Source organism: Panthera tigris, chromosome A3 (genome assembly GCF_018350195.1).
Source record: "Panthera tigris isolate Pti1 chromosome A3, P.tigris_Pti1_mat1.1, whole genome shotgun sequence".
In the NCBI taxonomy this organism is placed as follows: Eukaryota; Metazoa; Chordata; class Mammalia; order Carnivora; family Felidae; genus Panthera; species Panthera tigris.
This window is the reverse complement of record NC_056662.1, coordinates 15,484,296-15,505,550: the sequence shown is the minus strand read 5'-3', so window position 1 is coordinate 15,505,550 and position 21,255 is coordinate 15,484,296. Positions and strand designations below refer to the sequence as shown.

At 44.9% G+C, this 21,255-nt stretch overlaps 1 long non-coding RNA gene across 1 annotated transcript; it reads left to right on the top strand.

The window, feature by feature from the left end:
- Window positions 1–2,680: 2,680 nt before the first annotated feature.
- Window positions 2,681–4,706, top strand: LOC107179211. The gene is made up of 4 exons (XR_001509791.2): window positions 2,681–2,807; window positions 2,950–3,108; window positions 3,463–3,493; window positions 3,706–4,706. It is a non-coding gene; the product is annotated as an uncharacterized LOC107179211 (long non-coding RNA).
- The last annotated feature ends 16,549 nt before the right edge of the window (window positions 4,707–21,255 follow it).

Sequence of the window (21,255 nt, the reverse complement as noted above, 5' to 3'; positions counted from 1 at the left end):
AACCACACAAACCACAGCCCTTTGGGGAATATCATGAGTGGTTGGGAACAGGTGGGTAGTGGTAAGAAATGGAAGGGAACTTTGGAGACTATTGAGCCCCAAGATTCTTATTATCAATTACCAGATGGATCATATGGATTTCTAAAGAGAAAACAAGGTCCACACAATTCTGGACAAAAAGGCAGACACCAGGCTGGCTCCAAAGACCAACTTTATAGCCTAACTTTAAAGCAAGTATGTGACAGTGATCATAATCAGACACAAAGTCCTAATCAAGATCAAGGGCACGGCCTATATACAGTGACATGCCAGGCTAATATCAAGAACAAGAACCATTCGTGGCACCTGGGGGGCTCAGTCAGTTAAGCTTCTGAGTTCCACTCAGGTCATGATCTTGTGGTTTGTGGGTTCAAGCCCCATGCGGGGCTCTGTGCTGACAGCTCAGAGCCTGGAGGCCGCTTCAGATTCTGTGTCTCCTTCTCTCTCTCTCTGCCCCTCCCCCCACAACTCTGTCTCTCTCTGTCTCTCTCTCTCTCTCTCTCTCTCCCAAAAATAAACATTACAAAATTAAAAAACAAAACAAAACAAGAACCACTCAATCATATACAACAAGGTGGACACCAAGAGAGATCCCAAGAGAGTGATGGTATCCAACCTGAATAGTAAGTTCATGACAACCATCACAATCTTCCATAAAATCCTAATCGAGATTAAGGATGTGGCCAATATGTAAATGGAGCTGCAGGCCTCTATTCAGAGGCACGTACACAGCCCCAGACAGAAGCACAACCCCACGCGTGTGTGTGGGCTTCTCAATTCCCATGAATTCTCGTGAATAGGATAGAATCTTCAAAACCTCCTAGACATTTCATTCCCCACTTCCTCCTTTTAGGGTTTGTGGTCAGCCTCTCACTAGTTCCAATTGGTCTCCTTGTCTGAAGAAGCCACGATGTCAAAAGGACTGACCCAGGGAGAGGACTGAGCACAAAAAGCAAGCTCTGAGTTAGGTGGAATAAATACAGGCTCTTCATAAAAAAAAGGAAGGTGCCAGACAGGTCAAATAGTGACAATTTTCTGGAGACGGAGCTTTTGAGTAGCATCAAATCCATTCTCTGTTCCTGCAACTGCCATTCTGCTGGTCCTCAGAGCTACCGCAGCGCAAGCCCGCTGGCCTCCGGGCTGCCGCACAGCCAGGAAGAAAGGGATGGGAACGGGGCAAATCAACTGGTCACAGCGCTCTCTCTTCTCGCTGAGATTCACCTGTTCTTCTTGAATAAAGACTTCATAGATTGTTGCAAGCCTTTGGCAAGCTCCAACATTCTGAAAAGGTTGATTTTGACAATATTTGTAGTGTTCGAACAGCTTTTATGGAGGAGCAGCTCTGACTCCAGCATTCTGAAAGCACTTACCTCCGTAACAGGGATTTCATAGACACTTGCTATCAAATGAGCTCAGTGAACTTCTAACCCTGTGCCAGTATGTTCTTTTACCATCGATAGAGAAATGATTTTTTTATATATTCTACTGCTGATGTGAAGATGATCATGATTTTCCCTTTATCTGTTAATAAGAAGTATTCTACTGACTTCTGAGAGTTAAACCGACCATATAGTGTTGAAAAAAACCACACCCATGTTAAGCAATTCCGGGAAGAAACAGATTTATGGATACACACAGGAGAATCGGGATCAGCTGTGGGAGGCAGAGAGCTGCAGAAAAGGGCCACCAAGGGGCGCCTGGGTGGCTTGGTCGGTTAAGCGTCCGACTTCGGCTCAGGTCATGATCTCAGGGTCCGTGAGTTCGAGCCCCGCGTTGGGCTCTGTGCTGACAGCTCAGAGCCTGGAGCCTGTTTCAGATTCTGTGTCTCCCTCTCTCTCTGCTCCTCCCCTGTTCATGCTCTGTCTCTCTCTGTCTCAAAAATAAATAAACGTTAAAAAAATTAAAAAAAAAGAAAAAAGAAAAGGGCCACCAAGCAAGCAGGGACATCATACACTTTTATGGGAGGGCAGGGAGAGCCAGCACGGTCTTGGGGCCTTGGTTTCACATTCCAAAGTGACCTGCAGTTAGACTTTTGACCTCAGCAGCAAATGAAGTTTATACGAGGTCATGGAGGCATAAAGACCGGGGGTAGAAAACATTCATCACACATCTTAAAGTTCTGTCTCGTCAGTGCCCAATGTATTGATAGTCTCCATAAATCTAGATATTATCTTGCTAATAGCTCATTTTCTTGCCCTGTTTTTGTGCCTGTGTGTGTTTCCAATGTTCATTTGTTCAAAGTAAGCTCTTCAAATGTACCCATTTCTGAAATCTGCTCAGAGGGATGGGTTTTACATCGTTCTGGATACACAGTGAGAAGAGCAGAGTCTGTCCGATCTAACGAGTGCCCCCGGGGAAAGCCAGTTCCCTCCTACTGCCTCAAAATCCACTCCATGAAGCACGAAGAATCAGGGGCCAGGCCAGCCCGGACCCTCCCTGAAAAGGCGGGAGCTCTCCTGGGCTCTCGCAAGTTACAAAGTGACGCCTAGGAGTTCTTGCAGAGCCTCTCCTAGGGGGTGTGGGGAAGGAAACCGCTGCTATTTCCCGGTCCCAGAGAGGCACCTGTGACCTTGGACCCTGGGAACCACAGCGCCCCCTGCCGGCGGGCCCCCGCCAGAGGCGATATAAGCCAAGAATCGGCCCGCGCGTTAGGCGCACACTTGGCCGCGCCATGAAGCCGCTTGGCCTCTACGCGCTCGCCGTGATCCTCCTCCTCCTCCTCGTCTGCCTGCACACGGCGCAGCCCGCGAGGCGGAAGCGGCAGAGGCGTGAGTGTGTCCGGGCGCAGCGGGCTCGCGTGTGGCCGGGGTGGGGGAACATTCCTCGGAGCGGTCCCGGGGACCTGCCGGCTTCGATGCCTGGCCACGACGCTCCGGTGCCCCCACCTCACCCTGTGGCATTTCTCCCCAGCTTACCAGAAACCTGGCTATTGCCCAGAGTTTCTTCTTGAATGCCCTTTCACCCTCTTCCCTGCGTGCAAGCGCGATAAGGGTTGCCCCAGGACGAAGAAGTGTTGTTTCTACAACTGCAAGAAGCAGTGTCTGGAGCCCTTGACAAGCTGGGATTGAGGTGAGACACCGCCACCCCCGCGCCACCCCCGCGTCTGCTGCTCTAGCCTCTGCCCCAGGAATGTACCCGAAGAACACGGTGTCCCGGAGGGAATCGAGAACGGTCACTGCCCTGGGAAACCTTGGAGAACAGAGCTTTACAATTGGGATCTACCCTGAAATTCGTCTCGTGGGCCCTAGCGAGGGAGGCCCCAAGACCCCCTTCCGAGGAAAGGCGCAGTTTAATTTCCTGTGATAGACATCACGCCTTTCTTTTGAATGGTGGCGCCGTTTGGATGAGATGATCTCCAAGCCCCTCAACTGTTCCCGAATTTTTAGTATGATTATTTTCAATTGCCATTGTTTTTTCTTACAGCTTATAATAGTGAATCACTTAAAAATATGAGGTAAGGGATTCTAAGATTCTCATTCCTGAGGATGTCTCTCCTGGAATTCTCTCTCCCTTGTCCCTGATTCCCGGGCAGCACCTCCCAGTGCCCCTGGGAAGAGAGTAGCTGGCAGGATTCAGGCCCTGGGTGGTCTGGGGACCCAATCTATGCCCCCCACCCCACTACAGTTTGCACCTTCCCACATCTCTGATTCCCTCCTCTCTCCCCAGGTAGAAACCCCTTCTTAACCAGACCTGAGAAGATCCATGGCACCGGCTGAGACCTGGATAACTGACCCCCAATTCCTCCACGCTCTGCTCACTCCCCAAACTTTCTTTCATCAAAAGTTAAATGCTTATTAATATGAAAACAACAGAAAGAAATTGTGTTGTATATTTAAAACTACATGAAAATCTATGACTCCTGGATGTCCCCCCGCCCCCCACCTCGCTTCTCTTTCAGCCTTTTCCCCGGGGGGGGGGGGGGTCCTTTAGAGTTTGTAAAAAGGGTAGAAGTTACTGTTTCACATTTCATTTTGGTTGGTTCTTGCACTTCTGTTTTTTCGGATATGTTTCTCTCTCGCAGTGTCTCCTGACCTTCAGGTTTTTTGTTGGTCAGATTCCAGGGGCATTTTTGAGTCATATCTTCTGGGTCTGGATCCTGTGAAAGCTGTACACATTACCCCCAGGTGGATGAGGAAGACGGGTGATTGTCTCTGGTGTTGCTGCCTTTCCACTCGTGCGAGTAGCGTGTTCTCGGGCCACGTCTGGAACTTAGGGCTGGAAATGGAGCAGGTCGTGCCTTTGTTCCAAGCTACTTTAGGGTCTCAAATGTAGACCCATCATAAATCAGGAAAAGAAACACTGTGACCCACTTTAGCTACCTTAAGTCTTAGTGTGGGGGTGCAGCCCCTAAGCTACCTAATAATGAAATGATACCCTTGCATTTCTTACCTTCTGCTATGTGATTCAGTCTTGATTAGGGGTCACACAAGGATTTCAGGTCGGGGAACGTGGCCTTCAAAAAATTTATTTTTCTTGGACACACACACACCTGAAACAAAGTTTTGTGAAGCTGCCGTTGCCTAGAATGTTTTAAGTTGACGTATAATATTTTTCATCATAACTTACATGGTTGCAAGTGCTAAAATTTTAAGGATATGATGAGTATTTTCATTTAAATACAATGGCCTGGGTGGCTCAGTCAGTTAGGCATCCGACTCTTGATTGCAGCTCAGGTCATGATCTCATGGTTCATGAGATCAAGCCCCACGTCAGGCTCTGCAGTGACAGCGGAGGCTGCTTGGGATTCTCTGTCTCCCTCTCTCTCTGCCCCTCCCCGCCTTTCTCTCAAAATAAATAAATCAACTTTTAAAAAATAAATAAATACAACGGGGACCTCACTCTTTCCTTTTGTAATTTTTTTCAATGTTTATTTTTGAGAGACAAAGACAGAGCACGAGCAGGGGAGGGGCAGAGAGAGACACACACACGGAACCCGAAGCAGGCTCCAGTCTCTGAACTGTCAGCACAGAGCCCCATGCAGGGCCTCAAACTCAGGAACAGTGCGATCGTGACCTGAGCCGAGGTCGGACACTTAACCCACTGAGCCACCCAGGCACCCAAGGGACCTCACTCATTCTAATGTTTCTAATGAAATCTGAAAACCGTCTTCATTTAATAATGATATGTATTAGAAAAACACATGTTCTTACTTTTCCAAAACTTCTTCTGCCTCCGCACTTTCTTTTCCGTCCCTGCTTGAATAATTCAAGTCAAAACAAATGGATGTGTGCGTTCTTTGGAACCTCTGAAAAGCAGATGTCAAGATAAGATTAGATAATCAAGAGTTTTTTTGGGAGAAATGCCTGGGGGCAGGGGTGGTCAGTGGGAGGCAAGGAGACAAGGAGAGCCCCCAGACCACAAGGCAGGGCTGCCTCCTCTGGAGGAGGAGCACAAGATGGGGGATGGTGGAGGAAGTCTCAGAACACAGAACAATCTAGAACGTCGGCCGCGCTGACAGAGGGTGCCTGAATGAATTTCACCTACTACATCTCTCCGAGTGGGTCAGAGATGGAGGGGCTCCTGGCTAGCTTGGGAGTGACCTTCTCTTCCTTTCTCAAGGCAGGAGCTCAGTCAAGTCCTTCTACTGGGCAGGCCAAGAAAGGGCACCCTGGCAAACAGTGGCAAGTTCTTTGTGCGGGCCCCATTTCCGAGTGTGTCTGAACCACCTGAAATCATCCTTTGACCAAACAGCTCTGTCTGCCACATTTCCCTCTGTCTCTCTGTTGTCCTTCACCTCACGTATATCTCCACGTATACGTGTCACCTCATGTATATCTCCTTGTCCCCTTATTCTTCACCGCATTCCCTCTCGATATCTATCTGGATTTCTTTTAAGTTCTGGGTCATTTAAATTTTTATTACTGTCTCTCTCTCTCTCTCTCTCTCTCTTTCTCTCTCTCTCTGCCTGTCTTTCTGTCTCTGACTCTCAGTTTTCATCATAATGTTTCCAGATGTTTGTCTTCGTTTCCTCCCTCTCTCTGTTTTTGCCATTCCTTGTTCCGTGTGTCTCTTTCCCTGGGCCAGGAGCACCAGAATCTGAACCCTCTACCTTCCCTCCTGAGCCGGTGACTCTCATTGCCCACCTATCAGTCTGGTCCCTGGCACTCTCTCCTCGCCCGTCTCTGGGTCATGGCTGCTTTGGGTCTTGAAGGATCTTGACACTCCCCCTTCCTTTGGGCTTCTGGGTACTCCTTTTACCCCCTGGGAAGATGGTCTCTTGCACACTTGTCAAATGCACTCCTTTCTTGTCCCTGTTGTCCTTCTGCAGAAGCAGAAAAAGCTAGAGCCTGCCCCTCTCCCTGGACTGGTGCCAGGTCTGTCGGCCCTCAGCTTTGTGCCAGGATGACCAGCCATGCTCAGAGAAGAAGCGATGCTGGCCTCGTGCTTGTTGCGTGAGGTGCAGGAATCCTACGAATGTTCTGGACTTGGGGGAGAAGCTCCTATCTACAAGGAAAGGGCAAAGGCTGAGACTGAGAACAGAGTCTTGGGGTGCAACAGGGCTCGCTCTGTATCTGCTTGGGGACAAGGCCTGGCTAGGTCCCTGCCACTGCCCACATTGTAAATCTTATTTCTTGACTGAAGGGCAACCACCAGCCGGTCCACCAGGGGGCCCACTGGATTAAAGGAATCAGGCCTTCCTCTACCAGATGGTTCAGCCTGGGGGCACTGGGGAGAGGGGTTGGCTTCTGTGGGGATGGGTAAGGCGGGGCTGAGGCTCTGGTACAAGGGCTCTGAGGAAGGTAAGAAGGGCTAGGCTCAGATAGAGGACACACCGGCCACCCCCCTCCGCCAGCGTGGCCTAAATCTGCTGACGCTCTGCTGTCCTTGGCCAGGGGCTGCCTCACCCCTAACAGCTGGCAGAACCTCTGCCTTTCCACACCACCTCCTGCCATCCTCCGGGCGCAGAACCTAGAGGGTCACCTGTGCCTGTGCTTCTAGGCCCGATCTCTCTGACCTGGGCCCTGGGAGGGAGAAGCTTGGAGAAGCAGCCCAGTCACAGGGCGCATGAGACCGAGGTTTGAATGTCCGCTTTGCCTCTGACTTGCTTGTTGCCTCAGGCAGGTGGCAGCACCTCTCTGAGACTCGGTGACACTCAGTTTCTTCGTTATTACGATGGCCATAATCGCATCCTTCAAGGCAACAGTGGTGCAGGGAATCTTGTGTGCTGCGGAGCTCATGTATGCGGAGGGCCGTGGCTGTGGTCATTCCCCAGGTCGAATGGGTCTAGTCTGATACCAAGGGCCAAACCCAATAGGACCAGAATATAAAGAACTCCTTGGATTAGTCCAATGGCCAGATTTTACAGATAGAAAAATGAAGGCACCGATGCAGTAAAAAGCTAGGATTTGAAGGTCAGCGTCCTGACCTCATGAGCAGTGCTCATGTAACTATACCACCTCCATTCTCCCTCTCTGCTTGGCCTAAGGAAATGCGGGAGGCTGGTGGCCACGGATGCCTATGGACCTGGAGGTAACCTGGCTAATTCTAGTATGATCGCTCTGACCTGATTTTCTTTCCACAGACGAATCCCTGGTGTATGTGGTCTCTGAATTCTCTTTCCCCACTAAACCCCAAAGCTTCCCAAGCGTCCCTGATGAAGCCCTGGTTTTATCACTAATACCTCCTTTGGGTTCCAATCTGGCCTGACTCATCTGTGTGCCCCTAGCAGCCTGGGTAGGACTTGCACACTCTGAGTAACAGAGTGGACACGCTGGAAAGGCCCATTGATTGGAAAATGAACAAATGAACATGCTTCTTCCTCATATACAGCTTCATTGGTCTGGTGGTTGGATGTAGAAAATGAGTGACAGGACATCTGTGTGTGTGGCCTCCCTGCAAAAGCATGTGGACTGTAAAGGATAAGAAGCAGAGGACTTAGAAATAAATTTCACCAAGGAGGTGAAAGATCTGTACACTGAAAACTAAAGACACTGATGGAAGAGACTGAAGAAGACACCAATAAATGGAAAGATACCTTGTGTTCACGGGTTGGAAGAGTTAATATTGCTAAAATGTCCATACTACCCAAGGCCATCTACAGATTCAATGCAACGTCTACCAAAATTCCCATGGCATTTTTCACAGAGATGGAAAAGACAATCCTAAGATTCCTATGGAGCCACAGAAGACCCTGGAGCACCAAAGCAATACTGAGAAAGGATAATGCTAGGAGCATCACCCCTCCTGATATCAGACTCTCCTGCAAAGCCATAGCAATAAAAACAGTGTAGTATTGGGGCGCCTGGTTGGCTCAGTTGGTGGAACGTGTAACTCTTGATCGCGGGGTCATGAGTTCAAGCCCCACATTGGGCACAGAGGAAAACAGCATATTACTGGCATGAAGGTGGACACATGGACGAATGGAATGACAGCCCAGAAATGGACCCTCGTATACATGGTTGACTAATGTTTGACGGGGGAGCCAAGAATACTCAGTGGGGAGAGGATAGTCTTTTCAATAGATGGTGTTGGGAAAGCTGGATATCCAGATACAATTGAATGAAATTGGACCCCTATCTGCACCACTCAGAAAAATTAGCTTGAAATGGACCTTAAGCATAAGAAGTGAAATCATATAACTACTAGAACAAAATATAGGGGGAAAGCTTCCTGACATTGGAACCTACAGGATGAGAAAATATTTTCAAACCATATATCTGATATCGGGGTTAATATCCAAAATATATAAAGAATTTATATAACTCAATAGCAAAAAAAAAAAACAACCCCTAAACAATTAAAAAGTGGACAGATGACTTGAACAGACATTTTTCCAAAGGCATACAAATGGCTAACAAGTACATGAAAAGGTGCTCAACTTTACTAAACATCACGGAAATGCGAATCAAAGACACAATGAGATACCACCTCATGCCTGATAGAATGGCCATCATCAAAAAAAACAAGAGATAACAAAGTCTGGCAAGATGTAAAGCAAAGGGAGCCCTGGTGCCCTGTTGGTGGGAATGCAAATTGGTACAGCCACTAGGGAACACGGTAGGAGAGTTCCTAAAAAAAAAAAAAAAAAGTAAAAATAGACCTAACATATGATCCAGCAGTCTCACTTCTGAGTATATATCCAAAGGAGATTGAGTTACCATCTCAAAAAGATACCTGCATTCCGATGTTCGCTGCAGCATTATTCACTATAGCCAAGACATAGAAACAACTTAAGTGTCCACTGACAGATGATGAATGGACGAAGAAAACGTGGCACATACATAAAATGGAATATTCTCTAGACGTTAAAAAGGAAGGAAATCCTGCCATTTGTGACAACATGGATGGCCCTTGAGGGCATTATGCTAAGTGGAATAAGCCAGACAAAGACAAACACTATCCCGTCCCACTTACGTTTGGAATCTGAAAACATCAAACTCATAGAAACAGATTAGAATAGTGGTTGCCAGGGGTGGAGGGGTGGGGCAAATGGGAGATAGCCCAAGAGTACAAACGTTCAGTCGTAAGATAACTAAGTTTGGAAATAAAAGAGGAATTAAGTTCCAGGGATCGGTGTAGAGCATGGTGACTGTAGCTCACGGAACTGTATGGTATGCTTGAAAGTTGCTATGAGAGTAGAGCTTTAATGTTCTCGCTCTAATGACAACAACTACAACAAAAATGGTAACTATTTGAGATAAAAGATGTGTTAACTAGTGTTATTGTGGGAAAAACGTTACGGTATGTTCGTGTATCCAATCATCACATTGCACACCTTAAACTTACACATTATAGGTCATTATATCTCAATAAAGCTGGGGGTGAAAAATCAGAATTATATAAAACGCTACAGTTATAGCAGCTTTTTCTCATTCCTCTTCCACCCAATCCCTTTAAGTAACAATTTCACTCATTTATTCATTTATGCTTTATCTTTCTTACATTTTCATTATATATATAATATATAATAATATAAATAATAATAATATATATTATGATATAGAAAAATATATATTCTTATTTGCATTTGTCTCTTATGTGAAGGATAGCTTAGGACATACATTATTTTCACTTAGCAATGTGACTGAGAATTCATCTCAGCTCATAGAGACCATCACTCGATTTTTTTTTTAATGGTGTTGTAATATTGTGTGGAGAGATCATAAGTTTATTTCTCTCATTTCCTTGTCTTGCATTTACAATCTTTGCTATTACAAATGTCACTAATTATGTTAGCATGATTGTTGACATACATCCTCGGGGGAGATTCCTAGAATGGGATTACTGACAGTATAGATACATACATAATTTGGTTAAACACTGATAAATCCCCATCCCCGGGGACAGCACTCTTTTGGATTCCTACCAGCTATGTCTGAGAAAGACTGCTTCTTCACGGCTGTGCCAATGGAGTTTGCTGTTAAACTTTTAGATTTTTGCCAGTCTGGTAGAAAATGGTATCAGAGCATAATTTCAATGCGTGGTTTTCCTATACGAGAGGCTGATATTTATTTTTTCCTTATTTCAAGAGCAATTTTAATTTTTTTCCTATGAATCTTCTATCCTGTGTTTTACCCACATTCCTCTTCGGTTTCTGATCATTTTCTTCTTTATTTTAGAAAGCTTTTGGGGCGCCTGGGTGGCTCAGTCGGTTAAGCGTCCGACTTCAGCTCAGGTCACGATCTCGCAGTTTGTGAGTTCGAGCCCCGCGTCGGGCTCTGGGCTGATGGCTCAGAGCCTGGAGCCTGCTTCCAATTCTGTGTCTCCCTCTCTCTCTGCCCCTCCCCCGTTCATGCTCTGTCTCTCTCTGTCCCCAAAAAATAAATAAACGTTAAAAAAATAAATAAAAAATAAAAAGCTTTTTATATATCAGGGGGATTAGCTCCTTTTCTATGATATTAACGGAGAATATTTGTTCCAAATTTTTCTGTCTTTTGATTTTGTCTATAATTTCTTTTTTCTTTTTCTTTTTTTGTGACATGCATTGAAAAATTATTACAGTTTTCCTTATATCATTTCTCCAGTGACTTGAAATGCCACATTTATCATACATTATATTTCCATTTGTAGCTGAGTCTTCTCTGGAGCTTTCTATTTTGCTCCTTTAACTAATCTATTCGTATACCAATACCACACTGCTTTAACTCTAGAGACATGATACTATCATTTAACATATGGTAAGGCTAGTCCTTTGATACTTTCCTTTTTCAGGGATTTCCTAGTTATTCTTGCTTGTTTACTTTTCATATGAAGTTTAGAATCAATCAACTCCTCTAAGCCCTGGGGGAAAAAAAAAAACCTAATCGGTACTTTGTTGAGGTCATGTGAAATTAACTTGAAGAAACTGGACAGTTTTATTATGCTGCAAGCATTCCATCCAAGGACAAGGGATGTCTTCCTAATTAAGTGTACTTTTGAGTCTTTCAGAGATGCTTTAAAATTTTGGTTATTTCTTATGGTGTTTATTTCTGGTGTTTAAATGTTTTGTTGTGTTATAAATGAAATGTTCCCTTACATTAAATCTTCTAACTTCTTGTTGATACATAAGAAAAGCAATGATTTTTTAATATTAATACAAAATTCTTTGTTGGGTTTAGCATAGAATCTTTTGACTTTGATAGATACACGATCATGTCATCTGCAATGACAATTTTAATTATTTATTTGTAATTTTCATGTGTCTAATTTTTAAAATCCTGTACAACACACTGCTAATTCTTCCAGTATAATATGAAATGGTAGTGAAGTTAGTGGATATCTTTCTTCTTAACCTTAATGGAAAAGGATTTGTGTCTTAACCTTAATGGAAAAGGATTTGGGTCTCTCCATGAAGTAGGTCTTGGTCAATTTTTTAGTTTATCAAATGTGTATATAGTTTTTAAAAAGAATAAATGAGAGTTGACTTTTTGGAAGGTCTTTTCAACATCTGTGAGAAAATTTTATATCTACTTACATAATTCTGTGCAAATAAACCTCTCATGATTTTAGAAACTTTCCTTGTTGAGGGGCACCTGGGTGGCTCAGTTGGTTAAGCGTTTGACTCTGGATTTTGGCTCAGGTCATAAGCTCACAGTTCCTGGGATTGAGTCCCCCATCAGGCTCTATGCTGACAGCACAGCTGACTGCTTGGAATTCTCTCTCTCCCTCTCTCTCTGCCCCTCCCCTGTTCTCTCTCTCTCTCTCTCTCTCTCCCCCACTCTCTCTCAAAATAAATAAACTTAAAAAAAAAAGAATTTTCCCTGTTGGGTAGGTAGCTATTTTCCCTTGTTATTTCTTATGTTGTGTATTTGTGCTTCCTTACTTTATTGATTAGATTAGCTCGCCATTGATTTATTTTTATGGATCTTTTTCTGAAGATACCATTTTATTGTTTAGTTCAGCATACTTTTGGGGTTCCTAACTTGGTACTTTCTGCTTTTATCTATAGTAATGCTTTTTATTTTCTCACTTTGGTTTACTTTTGTGTTTCTTTTACACTTTTTGAGCTGGGTATTTATTTTCACCCTTTCAATTTTTTTTTCTATTCATATTTAAAACTATGGATGCTTCTTGGATTACTGCTTAACTCACATCACTTAGAGTCTCATATACAACATTTGCCTTATGAGTAATTTTTAGAAATTCTGTGATTCTAGTTTTTATTTCCTCTTTGACCCAAGCAACCATTGTTTTACAGAATTTCTAAATTTCTGGGAAGAAAATCACTTAAAAAAACTATTACTAATCTCTTACTATGTTGCATGGCTACTAGAGAATATCGTTTGTATTGTTTCTATTTTATGAGAACATACTGGGGATTTCTTTGTGATTTGGTATATAATGAATATTTTTTAATGTTCCACTGCTTGAGAAACAGTACAGTTTCTGTTATCAGTGTCCAAAATTAAACACACATCTACAAAAGTACAGTGTGAATTATGTTGTTTAGATCTTCTGTATTTTTACTGTCTTGGTCAGAGGCGTTTTACAGGTGCCATTGGAGACTCACAGACTTCGCTAGAATTGTTTTTCTTTAAGGGGCAGAAAAATGAAATAATAAGGCAATTCATCTCTGGAAGAAACAAAAATTGTACGAAGAATGAAATGTAATCATGGCATACAACTTGACCCAGTAGTGACAATTATCCCTGTTATCCTTGAATACGAATTTTACCAATAAAAGTAGCATTTGTTAACCTTCAAGCTGTGTACTGCATTGCTATGTTAAGGAAAACAAATTAATTTGAGGTACTCTAGACAGTATAGTTCCAATTTTGTAAAATAACACACAGAACAAAAGCTGGGGTGGGGCGCCTGGGTAGCCCAGTTGGTTAAGCGTCCGACTTTGGCTCAGGTCATGATCTTGCAGTTTGTGAGTTCGAGCCCTGCATCGGTCTCTGTGCTGACAGCTCAGAGCCTGGAGCCTGCTTCGGATTCTGTGTCTCCCTCTCTCTGCCCCTCCCCTGCTTATGCTCTTACTCTCTCAAAAATAAATAAACACTAAAAAAAGAAGAACAAAAGCTGGGGTAAATACATGAGAATATTGAGTATCTATAATGAAACAGCTGGCAAGCTTTATCTTCTCATTTATGCTTTCTGGCAGGTTATAGTCTTCCAGTGCGGTCCCAGCACCCTTAACAGAGCTTCTGTGCTGGGGGTTATGTGGTTGGGGGACTGGCTGAGTCCCCCAACTGTCCCACCGTGTCCTCTCTGCTGGCTCCCCAGACGATCGTACTTTCTCTTTCCCTCACCACCCTCCAGGGCCACTCCCCTGGGGACCCATTTCACTTCCCATTTCAGCAGAGACTTGGGGCAGTGCCTAGGAGGGAATTGAATTCAGCTTTGTCAAAACCTCCAAAATTCAAACCAGGAAGAATCTGGCTGTGGGGATCGATGAGGCTGTGAGGACGGTAGGAAGTCTTGGGGTCACAGCTGTCTCCCTCTGATGGTTGGGAAGGATCTTAGTTATTTATTTTTTTGTATTTTATTTTATTTTATTTTATTTTATTTTATTTTATTTATTTTTTTATTTGTATTTTATTTTATTTTTTTTTTTTTTAAATTCCAGTATAGCTAATATACAGTGTTATGGGAAGAATTTTATCTGTAAGACTCCCTGTTTTTTGCCCACTCTTTCCAAATCTCTGTGGCACTGGTCTCAGGTTTCTTTCCTGGAGCCTCCACGTGCACTCAGATCTTGACCCAAAGAAGGATTCTCTACTTGTCCTATCTCTGAATTGGCATAATTGCCTTTAAAAATATATATAGCCTTGGGGCACCTGGGTGGCTCAGTGGCTCAGTCGGTTAAGCGTCTGACTTTGGCTCAGGTCATGATTTCATGAGTCCGAGCCCCGCATGGGGCTCTGTGCTGACCGTCAGAGCCTGCTTTCGATCCTCTGTCTCTCTCTCTCTCTCTTTCTGCCCCTCCCCTTCCCTCTCTCTCTGTCTCTCAAAAATAAACATTAAAAAAAAGAAGAAATAAGTCCCCTTTTTAAAAAAATAGCCTTCTTAAATAACATGAAATAAAATGACAATATCTGGACAAGGTCAGGTGGCCCCAGGCACAGCCACAAGTTGGTGACACAGTGTCAGTGGGTCGGGGGGAGGAAGGGACTTGCAGCCAAGGCAAAGGGGCATGTGCTGGTCAGAGCAGAGAGAAACAGATCCAAGAGCGGGCAGGAGGTGGATGGCACAGAACAACCGCAGTGCAGACACCACGGCCTGAGGCCCCGAATGCAGTTCAGCAGCACCCGCTGCGGTGATGTGTGAGGGGCCCTTAAGGTAAAAATCATAGCCACTATTTACTGACGGTGACGGCTTTCTATGTGATAACAACTCTACCGAGTGAGGAAGTTAAAGCCCTCCTTGGAGGCAAGAGGAGACCGTGCCTCAGAAGGCTGGTGATTCTTCCAGCATCACAGAGGTGGTTGGTTGCAGCACCGGGACTTTCCAGAAGGTGCTCCAGCTTCGTGGGTGCAGGAACCCCCACAGTCACACTGGGGTGAATCTCTGCTGCCCCCACCTTGAAATCCTTAACGGTTTCTAACAAGGGGCTTTGCATTTTTGGTTTGCACTGGGCCCCGCAGATTATGTAGCTGGCACAGGTAGGTTCTGGGTCGTCCTTCTTCTCTCCACACTTGCCCGGAGGAGCCGCCCAAAGTCTGTTCGTTGATTATGGAAACTTTTATAATGAAATTCACCTGGAGGCATTACTATTCCATCTTGATTACTTCTTTATAGGTATTTGAATTTCTTGAATCCCTCAGCCCCACTGGTGTTCTGACGTTTGTGATTGCCTCTGGGAGGGGAGGATGAAAATGAGTGTGGTCGTGTCAGAGGAGACCTATATTTTGCTTTTAGTGGGTTTTTTTTTTTTTTGCTTTTTTTTTAAAGAACGTTTTTACTTTTTGTAATGTTATATATTTACTTTGAGAAAGAGAGAGTGAGCTAGCACGAGTGGGGGAGGGGCAGAGAGAGAGGGTGAAAATTTCCAGCAGGCTCCACACTGTCAGCACAGAGCCCTACTCAGGGCTGCATCCCATCAACCGTGAATCATCTCCTGAGCTGAAATCCAGAGTCCGGGCTTAACCAACTGAGCCACCCAGGTGCCCCTAGTGGTTTGTTATTTTTAAATTAAGTTTCCAGGGGTGGCTCAGTTGGTTAAGCATCTGACTCTTGGTTTTGGCTCAGGTCATGATCTCACAGTTTCGTGAGTTCAGGTCCTGGGTGGGGCTCTGTTCATGGCATGGAGCCTGCTTGGGATTCTCTCTCTCCCTCTCTCTCTCTGCCCGTCCCCCACTCAGGTGCCTTGTGTCTCTGAAAATAAATAAACTTAAAAAAAAATAAATTTCTGATCTAATTGCAGGTGAAACCTTTCTGCCCTCTTCACTCTAAAATCACTTACAACATGGGGCACCTGGGTGGCTCAGTCAGTTAAGCACCTGACCTCAATTCAGGTCATGATCTCACGGTTCATGAGTTCGAGCCCCACGTCGGGCCCTGTGCTGACAGCATGGAGCCTCCTAGGGATTCTCCCTCCTTCTCTCTCCCTGCCCTTCCCCTACTTGCACTTCCCATCTCTCTCAAAAATAAACATTTTTAAAAAGAAATAAAAAGATCTATTGCTTTTAAAGAATAATAATATATGATCAGACTTTAAAATTTTTATCAATCACTGATGAAAACTGAGGTCTTCTTTCATTTTACATACATGATTATTTATGAGGCCAAATATATATTCAAGAACTCCAATAGTCACGATATAATCAATATCCATGTACTTGGTGCTGCATTAGCAAGCAATTGCAAAGTCTTCATGGCATGGCACTGTGCAAGTTTATTTCCACAGACTCAACAGATTTGTGGGGTGGTCGAGAGGTCTTTCAAACCTTCTGTAAGCTTCAAAAGACCCATCTAGGAAGAGCCGGGTAGGGAAAACCTGAGCAGGAAGGACTTCATCTGTAAAGTTCATTTCCGGTGGGAGGAGATCTGACAGCTACCATTGTCCATCAGATCGCTGGTAGAGAGGGGGTGTGGTTGATGTGATTCTCCCTTATTTTTTACCCCATTTCTCAATCTGTACCTTCTGGCTCAGTCCAGCAGGTTTGTATCCTGACACCCTCCACCAACGTGTTGGCACCAGGCCACCATCTCAAGTGACCTGCCTCATGGTAGAGGCACCCTTCGTTCCCCTTAGAGATTGTTGTTAGCGTGTTTCAGAGAACCTCTTCCAAATATAAGAAAGGAGCACTACAAATCCGGACTTGAATGAGTGTCCCCAAGGACTACCATGAATTGGGAAGGGGGGACTCATGCTTGGCTAATGGCTGTTCCAGGCTTCCTTCATTAGTTCATTCAATGAATTATTTATTGTTTCACTCATTCAATATGTACCGTGTCATGTTCCTGAACTACATAAGAGGTATTGTCTTTGGTCTGATGACAGTTGCAGTCTACATATGCCAGTCATTGAGCTAGGTGCTGGGATATATCTTTTTGGTTGAGTTATTCTGGAAGCAGACCCTGGGGCAGTAATTTGAGGACAAGTAACTTATTTAGGAGGTGATCCAAGGAACACTATTCAGAGAATAGGTTTGTGAGACAGGGAAGAAGGAAGCCAAGAAGAGTGCAATACTGAGAAGATAGCTATTATGGGCAACTGGGGCTCAATACTATCAGAAAACTCTGGAAGGTGGTATAGAACCCGCCTTGGAATTTCCCATCCAGGGTAAAAAGATGGGGTATTTATCCTCCAGTTCCTATCTGTCACTGGCTGAAGCATTTGGCTCCCCTGACTTGGGCTGAGAGACAACCTTCAGGCAGGATAGCCCAGGTACTTATATTAGATGCCACTAGAAGGTACCGGGATGGTGAATGCCTTGAAATTATGGACAGGGCACAGACAGGGTCAGCTATAAAACTTAATTGTAAACTATAGTCAAAAAACTTGAGCTGGAATCAAGATTTACTATAAAGCTAATGTCTTAATCTGCTCTGGCTGCTATAAGAAAATATCCTAAACTGGGTGGCTTAAGCAGCAGAAATTGATTTCTCACAGTTCTGAAGCCTGGGAAGTCCAAAATCAAGGGGCTGGCAGGTTTGGGGTCTGGTGAGAACCTTCTTCCCGGTTTGCAGATGGACACCTTCCTACTGTGTCTTCACATGACAGAGAGAGAGAGAGAGAGAGATCATCTCTCTCATATCTCTTCTTATAATAGCACTAATCCCATTCATGAGGGCTTCACCCTCATGACCTAAACATCTCCCAAAGGCCTTACTTCCTGGTGCCACTACAATGGGGACCAAGGCTTCAACGCATGAATTTTGAGGAAACACAAACATTCAGTCCATAGCACTACAGCAACGCAGGCATTGTGGTACTGGCCAAAAGACAGGCCTGTGCATCGATAGGGGGTGCATAAAGAGATTTATGGAAATAGAGTCAATTGTTAACAAAAGTACAAAGAGAATTCACTGGAGGAAAGAAAATGGTTTTTTCAGCAAACGATGCCAGAACAACTGAACATCCATATATATATAAATATTAACCTTGATCCATGCTTCACATCATTTATAAAAACTAACTCAAAATCGATCACAGACATAATCGCAAAAATTACAACTATAAAACTTTGAAAAGAAAGCATACGGAGAAAATCTTTGTGGCTTTGGGCTATACAAAGATTTCTCAGGTGCAACAGCAAAATCATAATGAAGAAAAAATGATAAGTGGTATCTCATCAAAATTAAAAACTTCTGGGGGCGCCTGGGTGGCTCAGTCGGTTAAGTGTCCAACTTTGGCTCAAGTCATGATCTTACGGCTTGTGAGTTCAGGCCTTGCGTCGGGCTCTGTGCTGACAGTTCAGAGCCTGGAGCCTGCTTAGGATTCTGTGTCTCCTTCTCTCTCTCTGCCCCTCTGCCCCTCTCTCTCTCTCTCTCTCAAAAATAAATAAGAACATTAAAAATTTAACAAAAATTTTAAAAACTTCTGATCTTTGTTTTCTTAAAAATTTTTTTTAATGTTTATTTATTTTTGAGACAGAGAGAGACAGAGCATGAACAGGGGAGGGGCAGAGAGAGAGGGAGACACAGAATCCGAAACAGGCTCCAGGCTCTGAGCTGTCAGCACAGAGCCCAACGCGGGGCTCGAACTCACGGACCGTGAGATCATGACCTGAGCTGAAGTCGGACGCTTAACCAACCGAGCCACCCAGGCGCCCCTAAAACTTCTGATCTTTGAAAACCATTGTTAAGAAAATAAAGACGGGCCGCCAATTGGGGAGAACTACCGGCAAAATGCATATCTGATAAAGTGTTTGTATATAGAATATATACAAAGACTTCAGAATTCAGTAATAAGAAAACAACCCAATAAAAATGGGTAAAAGATTTGAACAGACACTTCACCAAAGAATACATACAGATAGGAGATCAGCACACGAAAATCATCACTTCGCGATTAGTCTTTAGGGAAATGTAAAGTAAAAGCTCGATGAAATCTACTACCTATTTATTAGGATGGCCCAAAGCAAGCAGACAAACAAAAACAAAAACCCCAAAAAACAACAAAAAAACACCAAAAGCCAAAACAACAACAACAACAAAAAGCAAGCAAACAAACAAAACCACACACACACCATCAATACCAAGTGCTGTCAGTGATGCGAAGCGATGACAGGTCTGGTGGGAATCCACTGCTGGTGGAAATGCAAAATGGTACAGCCCCTCTGGAGATGGCCATTTCGTATAAAGTTAACACACATTTCTTCGCTACCTATCAATCTGCTTCTAGAAATTACCCAAGAGAAATGTAAGTCACATGAACACAAAAACCTGTCCGTGAATACTGACAACAGTTTTGTTTTCATCATACCAAAAACTAGGAGTAATCCAAAATTCCTTGCACTGGGGAATGCCTAAGCTGGGACATTTCCATCCAATGGGAATACTGCTAAGCCTTGCAAAGGAACGAACTCCTGGGACCATAGACATTCTGCTAAGTGAAAGAAGGCAGACTCAACAGGTTACATCCTGTTTGATTCTGTTCATATGACACCCTCCAAAAGGCAAAATGAGAGGGACAGAAAACACACCAATTGTTGCCAAGAGCTGAAGGCGGAGCACAGGATCGACTCCAAAGGGTGCCTGAGAATTTTGAAGGGGGATGGAACTCTTCTCTCTCTTGGTTGTGATGGTGGTTATGTGGCTTCGCACCTTTGTCAAGATTCAGAACCGCACACGAAACTGGTTGAGTTTTGGGGCACCTGGGTGGCTCAGTTGGTTAAGAGTCCGACTTCAGCTCAGGTCATGATCTCACGGTCCGTGAGTTCGAGCCCCGCATCGGGCTCTGGGCTGACAGCTCAGAGCCTGGAGCCTGTTTCGGATTCTGCGTCTCCCTCTCTCTCTGCCCCTCCCCCACTCATGCTCTGTCTCTCTCCCTCTCTCAAAAATAAATTTTAAAAAATTAGCATAAAAAAAAAAGAAAAAAAGAAAAAAGATTTCGTCCCGTCCTTTGCCCCCTTCGGCCTCTAGCACACAGGCTCACCCTTCCCTCCCCTCCCTCCCGGGAGGGTCCTGTGACAATTTGATGAGATCAGCACTACTGTTTACATTACTATGCCTGTGTGAACACCAGCCACAGCTGGGCTAGGAGCAAACCGCCTACTTCTCCTTTCTGGCGCAACTTTGTATTTTCTTTGACATGAAAAATTGTCAGGGGGTGTGTTTGGTTGGTTTTCCAGCACATACCGCTTTTCAACTGCACGCTCTTCGCTGGTTGCCGAAATCTTCTCCGCATGAGCTCATATGCATCAGGTGTGTTATTAATTTCACCTTCCAGAAGGTGAATTTCCTGGAGCCCTCTGACCCTTTCCAGTCTGGCCTGGCTATCCCATGCATTTTTTTTTTCTTGGTTACGCCGTAATGGGCTTCCTTTTGATATTTAGAAATGTTCCACACGAACTCCTTGCCACACAGCCAATGCTCAGTAAAATGAGAACCTTCGTGTAATTATGAAAGCACGGTGGAGGTAATTTGGGATGTGGGGAAACTTTCTGAGCACGTTAAACGACCCTCCTTGCTTACCCGGCTGTTCAGTTGACAGCTGGGAAGAGTTCTATGGGCTCATCTCAGGGCCAAGTAGCTCAAAATGGGTGTATTCCCATGCACTTCGCCTCCACCCAGTGCTCGGGGAAAGTGTTCCCTCTCCTCCAGCCTCTTCCACCCCCTTTATCTCCAGTCCTGCTCAGTGACCCAGTTGGGTATTATTACCCCATCTCTTAGATGGGAAGACTGAGGCCTGAAGTGGTTTGGGTTGTTGTCCTCTCTTCACCATCCTACAGGGGCTCTTTGAGAAACCCCGGTGGGACTGGCCGAGTGCCTGGAACTGTATGTGTTACGTGAAAACAAGTCTGGAGCGAGCAGGCGAATCTGTCCCCTGATGTCTGGGAAAGGGAGTGACCCCGGTAATCCAGGGGTGTGGGACAGTCAAGGCAAGTAGAGAGGCTCCTTTGTAATGTCCTTCTGTTCCACCCTGTGCTCTCCCCTCGTGGCCCCTCCCCCACTCCACTCCAAAGGCCAAAGGCAGGTGGTTCCAGAAGTTTCCTGACCAGCCTGGTGACAACCCCCCCACCCCCCCCACCCCCCCCACCCCCCCGTTCTACACATGTCCCTCCTGGGGGATAGAGCCATCGATACAGTGGAGTTCCTGTTTTCCCCTGAATTTCCTGCTTACAAAGAGCAGCTGGGAGGGCCCAGGGCAGTTCTGGAAAGACCACACCCTCAGGCAGAGGTACAAAG